Source organism: Dipteris shenzhenensis, chromosome 20, assembly GCF_047967505.1.
Source record: "Dipteris shenzhenensis isolate YYH24624 ecotype China chromosome 20, Dip_SZ_1.0, whole genome shotgun sequence".
Classification (NCBI taxonomy): domain Eukaryota; kingdom Viridiplantae; phylum Streptophyta; class Polypodiopsida; order Gleicheniales; family Dipteridaceae; genus Dipteris; species Dipteris shenzhenensis.
The window spans coordinates 11,565,955-11,579,103 of record NC_141615.1 but is presented as its reverse complement, the minus strand read 5'-3'; positions in this window follow the sequence as shown (position 1 = coordinate 11,579,103).

Sequence of the window (13,149 nt, the reverse complement as noted above, 5' to 3'; positions counted from 1 at the left end):
CACTCCATCACACCATCATGCAAACGAGCCATGCTCCAATGTGCACTTGCTAGCACAGAGGTCACAGCCTATAGCATGAGGGCTTGTGTCATGTATAGGCCAACCATATCCTGCAGCTAGCAATGCTTCACACATAGATAACACACAGAGACACACATAAGGACAAACTATAGTCTGCATATAGACATTCAAAAACAGCCTACAATGCTAGCCACCATTGTGAAAATAAGCAATGCCAGCACAGCAGGTCGCAGCCTATTAAATTGCATGAGCACCATCATGCAAGACGCACTCTTGCAGCACAGAAGGTTGCTGCATGAGCTGGTGCCATGTGAAAAATAAACAGCCATAGTTGGTAGTACAGATAGTCACAAACAGCCAGTAATGATGCCTCATCCACACACAAAACTCCCCGTCTCTTTCATGAAACCACCATTCCATTTTATGTGAAACCCGATCTTCCATTTACCAAAACCCGAGACACAATCCATCAAAGGTATCATACAACCCACAAAAACCATCGTTTATGGTGCAAATCGTCAAAGAGCCAGCAATGCCACACAAAGCACTATTTTCACACACACAGATACGAATGAATGTACACCATCATGCAAATTAATCCCACACACTCTTGCCAGCATAAAATGTCCCATGGGGCCTATAAGATTGCATAAGAGCTCATGCCATTCGCAAGCCAAAGTAAGCAACCTTTTCTTTAGTCTCCAGACATTCACAAACAGCCAATGGCAACGCACACATAACCCACAAATTTTTTCCCCTGACCCTAAGCCACTGTTCTAAGCCCTAGACACAAGCCATCAAAATTAACACACACGACACAGATCCAATAAACCAGAAGTAGCATACATCGTCAGCATTTCAACTATTCACAAATAGCCAAACAACACAACACAAAACCCTCGGTCCTTTTCCTGAAACCAACATTCTGTTTTACTGTTCTGTTTAACAAAACCCAAGACATAATCCACCAAAACTAGCACATAGACAAAACCCACCAAAGCCATAGTATGGCGCAGACATCCGCCGTAATGAAACAATCTGAAAACAACTCAAATCTAAACAAACACATACAACCCAGGCACATACATGCACACTAAAAACTATCTCGATCTGAAATAATCATGTCGAGATGAGCCTAAAGAGCCATTAATTTCTGCAGTAATCACACCAAGGTGATCCTACAAATGGAATGCAACTTGTGAAAATGGAGATGCTGTTAGGTGGCTTAGAAGAAATACAGAAACATCGTGCAAGTAAGCCCTGGCTATTCTTGCCATTACTGCAGACACTACAGAAGGTCGCAACCTAGTATAAGATTGCATGAGGGCTTGTGCCATATAACAGCCAGCGATGCCCCCCCTTCCCAAAAAGCGCCCGTGCACCATCATGCAGACTAGCCATGCTCCGATGCGCACTTGCTAGAACAGGTCGCAGCCTATGAGATTGCATGAAGGCTTGCGCCATGCGCAGGCCAACCATAGCCTGCAGGCTACAGCTACCAATGCCCCACACACATGCCCAACATCATGCAATGAAGCCAAGCTTGGACATGCTCATGTCGTCACAACAAGTCGCAAACTATGAGTTGCATGAGAGCTTGTGCCATGTGGAGGGCAAACCATAGTCTGCGTGCAGACATTCAAGCCACAAACACACCAACACCATCGTGCAAACAAGCCTTGCAAGCACAGAAGGTCGCAGACTACTACATTGCATGAGCACCATCATGCAAGATGCACTCTTGCAGCACAGAAGGTTGCTGCATAAGGGCTTGTGCCATGTGCAGGCTAACGTAAACAGCCATAGTCGGTAGTGCAAATAGTCACAAACAGGCAGTAATGCCTTGCCCACACACAAAACTCTTTCTTGAAACCACCATTCCGTTTATCTAAAACCCATTGTTCCATTTACCAAAACCCGAGACACAATCCATCAACCCTAGCATACACTACACAGACACAATCCACAAAATCCATCGTCTGTGGTGCGGACTTCCGTCAAAGAGCCAGAAATTCCACACAAACACAAAGCACAGTTTTCACACGCACACGCAAGCATGCACACATGTACACCACCATGCAAATTAAACCATGCTCCCACACACTCTTGCCAGCATAAAATGTCCCATGGGACCTATAAGATTGCATAAGGGATCATCCCATGCGCAAGCCAAAGTAAGCATTCTTTTCTTTAGTCTGCAGACGTTTAGAACCAGCCAACAATGCTAAAGCAGACACAACCCACAATTTCTTCCCCCTGAACCTAAGCAATCTTTTCTTTAGTCTGTAGACATTTACAAACAGCCAGCAATGCCAACGCAGATACAACCCACAATTTTTTTCCCCTGAACCTAAGCCACTTTCTAAACCCTAGACTGGTCACCAAAATTGCAACATCCCACACAGACACAATAAAACAAAATAGCATACACCGTCAGCATTGCAGATATTCATGAACGACCAAACTACCAGACACAGAACCCCTAGTTCTTTTTCTGAAACCAACATTCTGTTTATCTAAAACCCACTGTTGCATTTACCAAAACCCAAGACACAATCCACCAAAACTAGCACACCACACAAAAAAAACGCACCAAAGCCATAGTTTGTGATGCAGACATCCGCCACAGAGCCGGCAATACCACACAAACACACACAAACTACCGTTTCCCATGCAAATAAGCCATGCTCCTACACACCCTTGCTAGCATAGAATGTCTCAACCTATAAGATTGCATGAGGGTCGTGCCATGCGCAAGCCAAAGTAAGTAGACATAGTCTGCAAAGGGCTAGCGATGCCATACACACGCACGCAACACACAAAATTATATTTGCTTGACCTGGAGCCACCCAAGACGCAATCCACGAAAATTAGCACACACTCCAAATAAACCAAAACTAGCATACACCACACAAAGCCGCACAAATTAGCACACAGGCTCGATAAATCGAAACTAGCATACACCATAGAGAGTCGCACAGACACAATGCAGTAAAAAAGAGGGAAAAGAAGAGAGAGAAGGGTGATACCTGCTGGCACTGGTGTTGGGCTGTGCATGCAGAAGGTTTGACACCTTGTCCAGCAGGGTCTCAGAACTGCAGTAGAAAATCAAAGAGGCCAAATTTAAACAACGGTACAGACACTAGCAAACATCCACTTCTATGAAATCATTGTTCTGAGAAGGGGAAAAGGACTCAAAATGTGAGGCCAACTTGAAAGAGCAATGAAACAGTTTGAAAACAACTCAAGCTAAACAAATGAATACACATATACCAGGCATGTGCACGCACACACACACTATGAAGTCATTACCATCTGCGACAATCATGCCAAGCTGAACCCAAAAATAAAAGTTCAACAGCGTATCTAAAACTCATGAACTGCTGCAGGCAATTAAGGAGGCCAAAATAGACAGCAGTCCAAACATAATAAAAATCCAATAACTTTAACAAATATCTAACACTGTCCCACACACAACCCACAATTTTTTTTTGAAACCATTCTTTTAAGAAGGTTGAAAAGGCCACCATAATTGAAAACCTGTCAATCTAAACAAACAAACACATACGCCACAGCCGAAGTAAATAGCAATGCAGACTTTAACAAACATCCAACGGGAAAGGATCAAAACGTAGAGCCACCGTAATCAAACAATCTAAAAACAACTCAAATCTAAAAAAACAAACACATACACCACAAGCACATACATGCACACAAAGCAATGCCACATAAACACAAAGCACTGTTTCAACTGAAAACAACTCAAATCTAATAAAACACACACACACGCACATGCACGCACGCAAACGTGTACACCATCATGCAAATTAAGCCATGCTCCCACACACTCTTGGCATCATAAAATGTCCCATGGGGCCTATAAGATTGCATAAGGGATCATGCCATGTGCAAGCCAAAGTAAGCAGTCTTTTCTTTAGTCTGCAGACATTCACAAACAGCCAGCAATGCGAAGCAGACACAACCCACAGTTCTTTTCTGCTGAACTTAAACCTCTGTTCTAAACCCTAGACAGGCCACCAAAATTACCACACACCACGCAGACCCAATAAACCAAAACTAGCATACACCGTTAGCACTGCAAATATTCACGAACACAACCAGACACACAACCCCCAGTCCTTTTCCTGAGACCAACATTTTGTTTATCTAAAACCCACTCTTCCGTTTAACACACAATTGACCAAAACTAGCACACACCACACATACAAAACCCACCAAAGCCACAGTCTCTTGCCAGCACAAAATGTCCCAACCTATAAGAGTGCATGAGGGTCGTGCCATGCGCACAACCCACAACCCACAAATATGAGAAGGGGAAAAGGAGCAATGAAACAATTTGAAAACAACTCAAGCTAAACAAATAAACACACATATACCGGGCATGCACACGCACACACACACTGTGGACAATCACGCCAAGCTGAACCCATAAATGAAAGTTCAACAGCGTATCTAAAACTCATGAGCTGCTGGAGGCAATTAAGGAGACCAAAGTAGACAGCAGTCCAGACATTTTTAAAAAACCAACCACCTTAACAAACATCTAACACTATCCCACACACAACCCAAAAGTTTTTGTCTGAAACCATTGTTTTGAGGAGGGGGAAAAGACTCAAAAAGTGAGGCCACCATGCTTGAAAACCTCTCAATCTAAACAAACAAACACATACACCACAGGGCCGAAGTAAATAGCAGTGCAGACATTAACAAACATCCAGCAATGTCCCACACACAACCCACAACCGACTTTTTTTTCCTGAAACCATTGTTCTGAGAAGGGGGGAAAGACTCAAAATGTGAGGAAACAATTTGAAAACAACTCAATCTAAGAAAACAAACATATACACCCATACATGCACACTAAAAGTCATTTCCATGTGCAATAATCATGTGAGATGAGCCTATAGATAGAAGTTCAACAGGGTCTCTAAAACTCCCAAATTGCACAGGCAATTAAAGAGCCCAAAGTAAATAGCAGTGAAGAAATTAACAAACGTCCAGAAATGCCACACACACACACAACCCATAACCCACGATAATCATGCCAAGGTGAACCTACAAACATGTAGCTAAACTAGCCTACAGCATGCTAGTTTAGGTCTAGTTCAACAGTGTGTAGATCCATAGCTAGTGAGGAGGAAAGAGCATCCTAGTTCAACCTAGAACTAGTCAAGCTCAGCTGTAAATGAGTGATCACAAGATTGCATTAAGAATGAAAAGGTACATAGTACTGAAGAGCTCCCTTTTATATTACAAGTCTACTTATAGGATGGCCAACCTATGATGCCACATGGCAACTTTTGGCTTCCCTTACTAAAAGAACCATTTATTTACAAGCCATTAAAAAGCCCACCATTCTAAAAGCTAACTAAGTACATTTACCCTTTGTTACAGTCAAAAGAAATTTGCCCTCAAATTTCCAATGGCTATAACAAGGAATTACAATGAAAAGTAACTCGTATTTGGTCAAAACATGTTGTGACAGCAAGTCCAAATGACACAATCATCTCTGATACATGTGGGTCTGCAGCAACAATGATGGGAGTATAGAGAGCATTGCAGTAAGTGCAGGATTGAGATTCCAGAACATCCATCCATGAGGCTGAAGCTAACATCTGTCAAGAAATCAGCTGAGCAGATGTGGATACTGCTCTACTATCGATGATGGCTGCCAGGATGATTCATCATCAAGTAAACCCCTCCATTTAATGTAATATTCAATATAAGCTATGTTTTTGAGTATCCTGTCCTTGAATCCAATAATTCCTTCATATATGTGCTCATCCATTGGAGGAAGCTCCTCCAAAACCTGATGAGTTAGACTCTTTACGGAAGGGGGCAATTCCCGACTATAAGCCACCTTCACCAATTTTTTGAAACACCTTGTACAGACCACAATATCTGTGAGCCAATTTAACATTGGTATTCGCCTTCCATATCTGACTTATGAAGTCTGTGAAAAACAAAATCCCCAACTTTAAATTCAAACTCCCTCCTATGAGCATCAGCATAGGTCTTCATGCGTGCTTGTGCTTTCATCATGCGGTCTTTGCACCGTTGAAATAGGGCTGTCATATGAGCTACATCCTCAATGGCTTGCTGATGGGAAATGGTTCCATCAAGAATACTGAAAGGGATATGAATTTTGTACCAATAGAGTACCTCAAATGGGCTCATCCCTATGGAAGTATGTGCTACTGTTATAACAGAATTCAGCCAAGTGAAGCCATTTATCCCGAGTGTCAAAAGAATAATTTCTAAGATATTCCTCAAGCCACCTTTTTCAGTTTGGCAATCAGTTTCTGGATGGTCAGCCATGTTTGGGGTGAGGAGAGTGCCCATGGCTTTGAACAATTCTTGCCAAAACTAACCCATTAAATTTAATATCCCCGTCACTTACTAATTTGTGAGGCATGCCATGTAATTTGAATACATGCTTTATGAACTGAGCTGCCATCACAGAAGCTGAGTATTGTATCTTTGTGGGTATAAAATGTGCTGCCTTTGTAAGCCTTATCCATAAACACAAAGATGCTATCACCCCTTTGCTGTCACTGGTAATCCAGTTATAAAGTCCATAGAAATGTGGGTCCACTTCCCCTCGGAAATGTGAAGAGGTTGAAGCAATCCAGCTAGTTTGACATTTAATTCCCTATTTTGCTGACGGGGTTTGCATGCTTGGACAAATTTATCTCCATAACCCCTTCCATATAAAACTATGTCTGACCTTTTCAAAGTCTTAAATAATCCAATGCGACCAGCTAAGAGAGAATTATCCGCAAGAAAAATCCTCCCTTTATACCACAATAAACCATTAGACAACTTGTAATGAGGATGGTCTTCACATGAAGGATTTTGTAGGTCCTGGAATATGACAGCAGCTTCATTATCTGAGAGATACTCTTCTTGAATACCATGTATCCACTTCTTATACCCCTATGTGATGGAAATCAAAGTGCCTAAATAAAGAGTTAGCCACAATACTTTCCTTTCCTACCTTATACTCAATATCAAAATCATAATTTTGAACTATAGAAAGCCATCTCCTTTGTTTGGGAGAAAGATTAATTTGTGATACGAAATAGTTGAGAGTCTTATGATCTATCTTTACCTTGAAATGACTGCCCTAGACATAATAGTGTTAAGCAACTACAATCCCCAATTTAGGAGCAAACATACCAGTAGCCAGCAGGGCCATGCTGTCGGCCAGAATCAGGCCGACCAGCTTGTCTGGCCGACCCAGAACTGGCCGACCAACTGGCCAGCCAACGATCAGCTGGCCAGCCCACTGACCAGCTAGTCGACCTCCTGGGTCAGGCCTATAAAAGAGAGATAAAAGACTACCTACCCCCTCACTCTCTGTGACTAGACCTACAGCTGCTCCTCACCTCCTCCTTCCTTTGCTGTAGCCCCTCCTCCAAATCTACTCCTCTGCTCCAGTTCTACCCCAACTCCTCTGTCTCTCTATTCCTCTCCTCCAGATCTAGCCCTGGACCTCCAGCTGCTGCTCTAGATCTGCTCCTTTTCTTCATCATGTTGCTATTCCAGATAGCCTGAAGGTTCCTTCCTCAGAGCATGCTGTTTTCAGCCATTTCCTAGGGCAGCTCCAGCCCTTCATCATCTTCGTCATCATCGAGCTACACGGAGGACTGCGTTTCGCTCCCTCTGCTGCTATCTTTTCTACAGTTTCTCTACATGGAATCATCTTTCTGATTCACCTCAGCCACGGTCCTTGAGACACGACGGCTTGAGGTTCTTGTATTCAGTTTTTCATATTACCGACAGGCACTATGTTTTCTGAGTTCCATTCTTCAGTTGTGTCTGAGTATCGTCTATTTTTGATCGCTCCACTACAAACCTATCGTTTTCTCTATAAATAGTGCCACGTCTGAAAGGCATGGAGTATGGCCCACATCTCCTGATCATATATGTTGTAAGTGACCTCTTTAGCATCCAACTTTCTACTCTCAAAGGCAATAACTCCATAAAGCTACTTAAGGAATGCATCAATGCCTCTCCCACTTGCATCAGCTGAGAAAAGGACAATCTTCAATTGCTGGAAACTCTTTTCTGATGTATGGACATAGGGATCCTTGTTGAGTAGGTCAGTGAATGGTGCAGCAATCTTAGCAAAATGCCAGGAAATTCCACAATGCCAGGAAATTCCAGCTCAGCTGTAGGGGTTGGAGGCCTACCAGAGCTCCTCATTGGGAGAACTTTTAGATTTCTGCTGACTTGCAGAAAAATTTTTAGCAGAGGCTCTGGAAATCCCATCGGAATAGAAAAATCACTCTCTTCTTTGGGCTTTCTATTCATGGGGGGATACCAGTGAACCTTTGGAGGTCTGACCCTTCTTGCCCTCATTGCCTTTCTGCTTTGGAGACAGTACAGCACTACCTTCGGGATTGCAGACATGTGAGAATCATATGGAAGGGGATGGCAAGACTTTTCAGCACTTTTATTTGCCTACCCTTCTATATGACTTGGGGATCAGTGGCTTGGCTCACTCTTTCAGGGCCCCAGGTATTTTATGAGAGACTTGACTCCCCTTGGGCTCTTCACATCCGACGACACCTTGTGGAGTCGTGCTCTCTTGAGGATGTTCTGGCCACTCTCTTTAGGGCTGCTCATTCCTTGGTTGACTCTCCATGGGAGGTCTTAGCTAGCATTGCAGCATGGCACATTTGGAGAGCCAGATGCATTGAGGCTTTGGAGGGTTCTCACGTTCACCCTTCTCAGATCTTGGCCAGTACTTGGACAGATACGATACACACTCTGATGGCCATTTGGGTGACCATGCAGGGATCATCTCGAGTAGCCTCCTCCAGGAGAGTTACTTTTCTCAGAGATTGGAGAGATTCTCCCTTCTTTGTTGAGACTTCTACAGGGTTGAGTCGGCATTTTCAACCTCAGCCCTGGTTTCTTTCTACCTCATTCCTCTGAGGTGTTTTTATTACATGCTTAGCATGTTGTATTTCCGCATAGAGCTTGCTCTAGCGAGTTTCTTTCTTACTTAATAGAAGTCTCTTTTTTGCCCCCCCAAAAAAAAAACATAAAGCTGTTTTCTCAACTTTTAGCACTTTGCATCTATCTTTGTCCCATAATTGGCTGGAGCAAGTGGATGCACTAAAATCAGAACCAAGAGAACTGAGCGTAACACTGTTCCTTTTGCAGAGCCATATCACGACATCCATCAACACACAGAGACGCACATGCACCACAGATAGCTACTTTAATTATTTGGGGAATCAGAACTATGACACAAAAGGATGTTGAATTGTCAAATCTCGGCTTAAAACTTCAGCCATTAGCTTTTTTATTCTAAACTTCAGAGCTTCCAGCTCGATCTTTGTATAAAGCGTAGTAAAATCACAAGTTTGAAGGAGAATAGGAGACTAATTTCCTGAATGCTTCGAGAGGAATTAAAAAATTTTACAACAAGAATCGCTCCTACAGAGTCATTTAAAATCCAGCTTGAATGTGAGGGGGCATCTGCCTCTTTTAATAAGTCCCTCCAAAGTTCATGGACATAGGCAAGATGGCTTTGACGCAGTAGCTTAGCCATTTAGAGACATCTGTCAAAGTAGTCTCACACGCAGCTGCAATAAATATTGGCTTTTTTGGAGTTTTGCGAAACTTCCAGGCAGCACAAAGAAAAGGGATACTTGGATTGCAAACAAACCTTGAAGACGAGTCAAAGAAGAATTGCGTCTCATGCTCGTCTCGCTACCGTGAAGCTTTCCCCCCTCCACCTTACCTTCGCCTCACCTCCTCTACGCCTCTCTTTCTCCCTCTCCGGCTACCACACTCCCTTGCTCCCCGTCTCTCGTTCCTTAAAAATTTTCCTTTGGGAGGCCCAAGCCACTAAGCGACCATCTACAATATAGGGTGCAGCCCTCCCTTGGTTCCTTTCGTGAGATGTGGTAGTAGAGGGTGGCTCCCTCGGAGTCTCTTGGGCAAATCCCCTTTTGAAGTGCATTTCAGTTCACAAGTCACGAGGATAGATAACTTCTCCAAAAGCACAATCATCTTTGTACATAAAGTCTTGAAAGTCAGGAATATCTGGTACAAATAAATCCTCTATAAAATGCCTAACCTGGCCAAGCTTATTAGAATGATAGGGCAAGTATTGATAGATATAAGACCTTGCATAAACTCACATAAGTGAAAAGATAAAAGTTTGCTAAAAAGACAACACAAGAAGTGATTCTTATAGTTTGTTGAAACAAAGAATCACCCATTGTGACGAAGATTATCTAAGAAAATCTATCCAAGGGCAAACATGTTCAACACTCCTACCTTTTGTATCTTTTCCTTTTAGAATTGATGTCATTATTTTTATTATCTAGCCATAAAAAGTCAAAACATAAAGCTGTTTTCTCAACTTTTAGCACTTTGCATCTATCTTTGTCCCATAATTGGCTGGAGCAAATGGATGCACTGAAATTAGAACCAAGAGAACTGAGCGTAACAATCAACCTTTCGCAAAGCCATTTCACGACATCCATCGACACACAGAGACGCACATCCACCCCAGATAGCTACTTTAATTATTTGGGGAATCATAACTGTGAAACAAAAGGATGTCGAATCGTCAAATCTCAGCTTAAAACTTTAGTAAGATTGTCCCGGTACTAGAGAGCGTTTGGCGCAAGCTCCTATATCGGAGTTCGGCCACACTCTCCCTCGCAAGTAGAGCTCTTGTTGTCAACCAAGTTTTACTCGCTACACCCCGGTACATTGCATCATGCTGGTGCTTCCACAAGGGTTGCATGGGGCAGCTCAAAAGACTAGTGCTCAACTTTCTCTTGGCCGGTTTGGACATCACCCGAAACACCAAGGCTAGAGTGGCGTGGCAGATAGTTATCCTTCCACTGTCTTCGAGGGGATTGGGTATATAGACCCGAAGATGCATAGTCGGCCCTCCTAGGCAAGCTAATGGTTCGAACTGGCAGCAGGCTTACAGGTGGATTTTCTCGGAGGCACCACGCACAAGGAGAGGATCCCCCTTCACGAGGAGTTTCACCAGGGTGTGACGTAGGGTTTCAGGAGGACTCACCCGGGCCAGCCCTTCCTGCAGGGAGGAGTTCGAGAGGCAGCCTATTCTCTGGCACCTGGAGGTCAGGGACGCAGACAGTCGAATGCTCGGTCAGAGAACGCACATTAGACGGGCACAGTGGGACAACAGCCTAGCGAGATCCTATGGGTCTTGGAGCCGGCTCTCCAGGGATACAAAGGCCATGACACAGTCACTCTCGTACATGCGAGGCTAGGGCATACGCATAGCTGAGATCGACTCAGGGATTCCGGAGTCATGGTGGGTGGGGTTGCACAACCCCTGGACCCCTCACTGCTTGGACTGTCGGTGCTCACGAACAGGGGTACCTCTGTGGGTCCCCTTGTTCAGAGAACACTTGGGCTTCATTCGCCGCAGATTCTACAAGGGGACATTCTACAAACTTAGTCAGAGCGAGAGACGGATCAGCTGGCAGCCTTGGAGGATATAGAGTGGTAGAGGATCAGGGTGGTTGGCCGCTTGGGCAGAGTTTGGCATATTGATCCGATCACCGAGCAGTTTGGCGTCTCTGGTTGTGGGAAGGCAGGGGCAGACCACATCCAGTGGACCCAGGAGAGTGGTACTGGCCAGTGAAGTTGGGACACTGAGACACGATGTCGGAGGTACCATTCTTTTCTTGCACGACTTGCATTGGTAGACACATCCAGCTAGAGGCAGCAGCATGGACCCCATCGAGGGAGCGGCAATGGTTGGAGCATGAGGTTCCTAGGAAGGTGGTAAGCCACTTTTGGCTACGACTATGGTCTAGCCTTTGGCCACCAAAGATCTCCTACTTCTTCTGGATGGTAGCCCACAGGGGCTTACCGATCGGCCCCTAGCTAGAGCAAATGAGGGTTGATGGCAGGTGTGCCCGCTATGAGGGAGTTAGAGACGATCCCACACTGCCTTTGGAGCTGTTCCATGGCACATAGCATTTTGGACGGCAGCGTTCCAAATTGTGGCCAGGACACAGAGGATGCAGAGAGACTTCACGCAGGGGATGGTGGCATGGCTCACAGAGGAACGCCACGCTTTTGCTATTGATCCGATATCACCGACTTACAGGATTCATGGTGAGCAGGTCCTACGAATGGAGTTCCTTGATGTTGTACCACAGTCCTGCACCCGCCCGTTGTCGTTACTGGAGGACAGTGTGTGAGAGACAGCGGCCAGCATATTCAATGCCTAGAACATCTAGGTCACCCATTGCAATCAGGTCATGGGAGGGCAACAAGTTCCACCGGCAGCTACACTAGTAGCCATTTGGCAGGACATCATCTTCACGCCTGATGAGAGCGGTATTGCTGAGAGGCGGAATCGTTTCTGCAAGGCTTGGCCTACATACATATTCTACACTTTTTTGACGGGAGATTTCCGCTGGATGTACAAGCCTCCACCTTGGCTGTTCGCCCCTGCTCCGGATAGTCCCTATGCAATGAGCCGGGATGTCCGATAAGTGGGACTGGAACAGCCAGACTTTTCTCCTTGTATTTACCATCATCAATCCTATTCTGGCAGCTGATTGGTATGGGGTTATTTCCAAGCATTAATAGAAGTTTCTTTTCTTTGCAAAAAACAAACCCTGAAGACTTGCAAAAACTGAGATCAGATCCTTTTGAGAAACTAAGGTAGGGGCATAAGTTTTGCAAACGAGTTTACTTCTCTCAAAAGACATTCTAAGTAAAACTTTTTGCATAAAAAAACAAAGTTATTGGAACATTTGTCCATCTAAGAAACTTCTTTAGAAAGATGGTTGCTTTGCTTTGAGCAATTAACTGAAGGGACTTCTTCTAGTTTCAAAGCAACAAAGCAAACTTTGACATTCCCTTATCAATAGCTTTTAAGGCAAAGTGTACGATCGAAATGAAAAGGTCTCTTAAGTTACTAGAAAGCAAAATTGAAGAGTTGTGACTACATGTCCTAAATCAGCATCAATAAAGCTTTGGAATCTCTTAGCTTTTAAAAAAGCAAGGTTTTCTAAAGATAGAAGATTTTGAATGCTCTGAAAGCCTTTTACTTATCTCTCCATAGTTGAAAGCCTTTTGTCCTAA